The following is a 6,000-nucleotide window of genomic DNA, read 5'->3' on the forward strand; positions in this document are numbered from 1 at the left end:
TCAGAGACATAAATCATTACAGGTGTTGGTACCTGGATGCTTCACTATTTGTCTCCATGCCTTTCCGTTTCCGTTTAGGAGGGTGTCTCTTGATTGTGTCTTATGGAATGACGTTCCTAGACCTAAGCCTTTGTGCACTGGCTGAGATATACTACAGTCACAAGCTGTACTTCGATGTATAGGTCAATAGAGCAGGCCCGTACCGATTTCTGGAAGTCCATATTTTCTGTGACTATCCTTTTCACTGAACTGTAGTACATACAAAGTAATAAATAATTATTTTTTTGTTAAGTCAAAGTATATAACATAACAACAAATAAAGTAATATGCATGTTATCGTTAAAACAATAAATGAATCAATCAATACAACTGAAGAAATATTCTTGAATTTCAGCACAAACTTTCAACATTATAAGTCAAATTCTGTTAACCAAAGTCAGTACTTTGAATAACATCTAATCGGGTAGAAGGGCATAGATCGCATACCTAATTTTTCTTCTTAATATAACTAAAATAACATTTTCAAGCATTTCATGTTGTATATACCTACATATGCAATGACATTTATAGAAGGAAAGATCTAGTTTTGGGAAAAACGATCCCCCTCATAAAAAATACTCTAGGTACAGGCCTGCAGAGATACAACAGTGTTTCCTGAAATGTTTGTCAATTTTGTTAGTGAGACTAGCATACTATTCCAGCTAAAACACAAGGCCCATTAGAATTACATGTGCAGTTCAAGAGAGAACTAGACGAAGGAGTTACACGGATCAGGATGTTTCAAAGACTTGTTAGTCCATCCTTAGAGGAGACATCATGTGCTCACTTATCTCTAGAAGCAGGTTTTACTGCTCATTCACAGTGTCCCCCTAATGATTTTGTCTAGCTTTCTTTTAAACTCTTCCAAACTGTTGCTGTTTACAACTTCTGGTGGCAGTTTATTCCACGTCTTATCTTGTATGTGAAGAAGTTTCCACAGTGGGATGTGTTGTATCTCTTCAGTTCTAGTTTCCATCCATTATTTCTTGTCTGGTTAACATTGCCACATTCACAGTTCAGCTAGTGATCAGTGGATGGACCCTTGCACAGAGTTAACAAACAACATATCAGATCACCCTACATTCTCATAAACAGACACACATATACTATCACCACTCAATACTTGCAATTCCTGGACGTCATGGCTCATGAAACTTTCAGTGTCACAGCCCGGTGGTGGCCTGTGTTGTTCAGACTCACAATTATGCCTAATTTGAACCTTAAATGAAATAAAAACTACTGAGGCTAGAGGGCTGCAATTTGGTATGTTTGATGATTGGAGGGTGGACGACCAACGTACCAATTTGCAGCCCTCTAGCCTCGGTAGCTTTCAAGATCTGAGGTCGGACAGACAAATAGCCATCTCAGTAGTTTCCTTTTACAGAGAGAGAGAGAGAGGAGGATAAAAAAAACAACGTCCTTGGAAACTAAAGCTTTAGACGAAAACACCAAAGAAAAAAAAGAAAAGAAAAAAAAGCAGACATCATGAAAAATTTCCCTCGGTATCGACGCGAATTAGTGACATAAAAAGGGGCGTTTCCCTCCTAAATCCGGGTCATAAAGGGAGTGGCGGGGATTTCTGGATCAGACTAATCCGCGAGACGATGGAAGTGTTCGTAAATGTTACGTAAGAAGACGGGATCACTTTCGTGGATTCCACGCAGAGCTTATCGTAAGGGTGGTAGTCTGCGGTTTCTGTGTCGCCGTTGCTACCTGCGCCGTCGGTGAATTTGGGTGGATATTGTAGTACTATACCTGTCTGTTGTCTTGCCTGTCTCTTAAGGGCTCCATACACTGAACGATTGTATGAACGATTGTCGTTATCGACAAACTCACACGTGCTATTCTCAGACAGTACGAACGATCTCCTACACTGAACGATTGTCTGAACGATTGTCGTTGTCGACAAACACACACGCACTATTCAGACAGTATATGAACGATCTCCGCACCGATTTCAGCCTAGGCAAAGATTTTGTCTCTGGGAGACATGGCATCCTCTCTAGAAGAGATGAGCGCGATAGCTTTACAATGGCCGAGATCGGACCACGAAACTCTGCCCACTTTTGCATCCAGACAAGCCCATACACAACGTTTTTGCGAACGATACAGACAGTCGTCACAGACAATCGTTCAGTGTATGGGGCTCTTTACAGACGGATTTCGGGGGGAACTTGAAGGTTGGGATGACGATGGCCAGAGAGAAATCGGATCCAATTGTGAGACCGAATCCAGACAGAGGATCGTTCTCAGTTGCAAAAAAACTGGAATTTGCTTATTTTGAAGGTTACGTCACAAACAAAGAAGCTTTAGCTTTAGCAATTGCACTATGAAACAATATATTTGTTAGGAGAGGATTGAGGAGAGTAAGATGGACGAAAGGGAATATGAACGGAGTTACAATAAAAGGAATGAAAGGGGTTGCAGTTTGGGGACGAATGAACGCTGCTTATAACCTTCAAGTAATACCTACAGCGCACCGATTGAGGTATACAATGATGGCACTACCCGTCTGAGGGGGTGAGGGATGCCCATAAACAGACGTACAGAGTTTACAGAACTTACAGTTACAGGAAATGTCTGCAGACACCAGAACTTACAGGAAATGTCTAGAGACACCAGAACTTACAGGAAATGTCTAGAGACACCAGAACTTACAGGAAATGTCAACAGACACCCTGCAGAATGTGAGCATGGCAGAGTTCTCTGTAACAGATGTAGTACAGGATTCGTATAGATCTTACAGAAAGTGTCTACGGATTTGACGTAGAATCTTCTACAGACATCACGTAGAAGCCAGACACTTACAAAGACAAAAGGCGCGACAGCAGCCAGGAGTTAGGAAAATAAAAATACAGAGTCTTAATTCAACCTACCACAATGTACTACGGACTACAACTCCTCGCTGTCACTCATAATGCATATTTACGGCCCTGTGTGTTTTTATCTCTGGCTTTGATCTAGGCGCGGACGAGAGAGAGAGAGAGAGAGAGAGAGAGAGAGAGAGAGAGAGAGAGAGAGAGTCAATAAATGGATAAACGGATTATCGTCCATAAATTTATGACTGCCGCTTCTTTTGGCCTCCAACGCCGCTAGACGCAAAAGGGGACGCCGTGAACAACCACTCCTGCTTTTGCTATTTATTCCAAGATTTTCCACTCAGTCTCAGCCTCAAACTCATAGTCCGAAGTAGGTCTACGTTTAAATTTTCCATCTCGTTCTGGTGCCCGTAGGAGGCCCGGAGACACTATCGCGTCCTATTCGCCCTGTTCGAAGGACTTGTCCAAACCATCTATGTTTCCCTGCCCTCATGACGTCGTCTACTCATGGAGCTTCCATAATTTCCCTTATGGAGTCACTTCTAACTCTATTCAGCCAAGTGACTTGTCATATTCTCCTCGAATTCCATCTCAAGAGAACCTGTATAGGAAACCATTATTGCTAAATATTTTAAAGACTGGATTTCGTCAATGCTTTCTCCATCGAATGTTGTTTCGTCCATTTGATTGTAGTCTGTCCCGTCTCTCTAGATATGTGACACATTCTGTTAGCCAAGATCATTAAATCCTGCGGTGTTTTGGTAATTCAAACAGTACCATTTGGGTTTTCTAGACCTATACACTTTCTATTGTTACTCCAATCTAAACCTTCTCTTCTATCTCCAACCATCGTTTCATTATGCAGTCGCAAACAGCAAGGGGGAAATAACGTTCCCTTGCAGTACCCCACTTTTTAAATCTAGTTCATTTAAAGCGAGTTCACTTGATGAGACTCCATCAACACTAACTCTGGATCAACTTCGTTAAAGGGTATATCAAAGAATCTTACAAATTATTGCGGATACTCGAGTTACGTAATGCTCTAGATTCAAGTACGAGAATTTCCTCTACAGTATATTGGTGAGTAGACGCCTTCCCTTACCTTACAGACCTTACATCTTGTTCGGGTTGCCCCAGGTCCCTCAGTGTGAGGCACCTCTAATGTCTACCAGAGAGTTGCTAGTACATCTTCCGGTATATTTTGCATCTTCCAATCTTGGATGGTCTGGGATGCAGTTTAGATATTAGTCGAGCTTATTCTTAAACACATCTACGCTCACTCCAGATGTATTCCTCAGATGAGCTGGCAATGCATTGAATAGACGCTGCATTATCGATGCTGGTGCGTAGTGGATTAATGTCATGTGTGCTTTCCTTATTTTTCCTGGTATAGTTTTGGGCACTATTAATCTACCTCTGCTTGCTCTTTCTGATATTTTTAGCTCCATGCTGTTTTCGGCAATTCTTTCTATCTGTTTCCATGCCTGAATTATCATATAGCGTTCTCTTCTCCTTTCTAGACTATATAATTTTAAGGATTGTAGTCTTTCCCAGTAGTCAAGATCCTTAACTTCTTCTATTCTAGCTGTAAAGGACCTTTGTACACTCTCTATTTGTGCAATATCCTTTTGATAGTGTGGGTACCATATCATATTGCAATATTCAAGTGGACTACGAACATATGTTTTATAAAGCATAATCATGTGCTCAGCTTTTCTTCTTTGGAAGTGCCGTAACAACATTCCCATTTTTGCTTTACATTCTGCCAATAGAATTGCTATTTGATTATTGCATAACATGTTCCTATTCAACATCACGCCAAGGTCTTTAACTGCTTCCTTATTAGTGATTGTCTCATTATCAGGTCCCCTATATGCATATAGCTTTCCTCCTCTGTCTCCATAATTTATTGATTCAAATTTAACAGAGTTAAATACCATCCTATTTACCTCTGCCCATTCATATACTTTGTTAAGGTCTCTTTGTAGCGTGTTCCTATCTTCATCACAAGTAATTTCTCTACTTATTCTTGTGTCATCGGCAAAACTACTCACTACCGAGTCCTTAACATTACTGTCTATGTCTGCAATCATAATAACAAACAGTAATGCAGTTAACACCGTACCTTGTGGCACACCGGATATTACCTTAGCTTCATCCGATTTCTCATCGTTTGCAATAACTATCTGTTTTCTGTTGTGTAAAAATTCTTTTAACCATCTTCCTACTTTATCCACTATATTATGTTTTCTCATTTTCTTCGCTAATATATTATGATCTACCTTGTCAAAAGCTTTTGCAAAGTCTAGATAAACCACATCTGCTTCATTTCCGCTTTGCATATTTTTGTATATGTTCTTACGGTGGACTAACAGTTGGGTTTGTGTACTTTTTCCGGGTACGAAACCATGTTGTCCTATATTAAACAAATTAATTTTTATTAAATGTTTCATAATGTTTTTCTTCATTCCCCTTTCATACACTTTCATAATATGTGATGTTAGACTCACAGGCCTATAATTACTTGCCTCTAGTCTTGATCCACTTTTGAAAGTAGGGGTAATATATGCTAATTTGTGCTCATCATAAATCTTGCCTGTATCTACACTTTGTCTTAATAATATTGCAAGTGGCTTTGCGATAGAATGAACTAATTTCTTTAACAAAATAACAGGGACACCATCAGGCCCTGCTGCAGCTCCTTTTTTAATTTCATTAATAGCCTGCACAATATCAGCTTCATTAACATCTATGTCTGTTAAATATTCACTATTTTCATCCCTTACTTCTATATCATTATCTTCATTATCAATTCTAGGGGTGAATTCTCTCTTATATCGTTCTGCCAATATGTTGCATGTTTCCTTTTTTCCATTTGTTAATCTCCCTTCAATTCCTAGAGGGCCTATTTCTATTCTTCATTTATCCATCTTTTTCGCATATGAGTACAATAGTTTGGGGTTTTGCTTGATATTTATTAGGGTTTTTTCTTTCAAGTCCCGTTTTTCATTTTCTTTTGATTGTATAATCTTTTGTTCTGCATTTTCTATCTTACTTTTTAGTTCTATAACTTTCCATGCATTTTTTTCTTTTGCAAGACCTTTTTTCCATTTTCTGAATTTCTGGAACAAGATCCTTCTGT

The sequence above is a fragment of the Macrobrachium nipponense genome, chromosome 25 (genome assembly GCF_015104395.2).
Source record: "Macrobrachium nipponense isolate FS-2020 chromosome 25, ASM1510439v2, whole genome shotgun sequence".
NCBI classification, from domain to species: Eukaryota; Metazoa; Arthropoda; class Malacostraca; order Decapoda; family Palaemonidae; genus Macrobrachium; species Macrobrachium nipponense.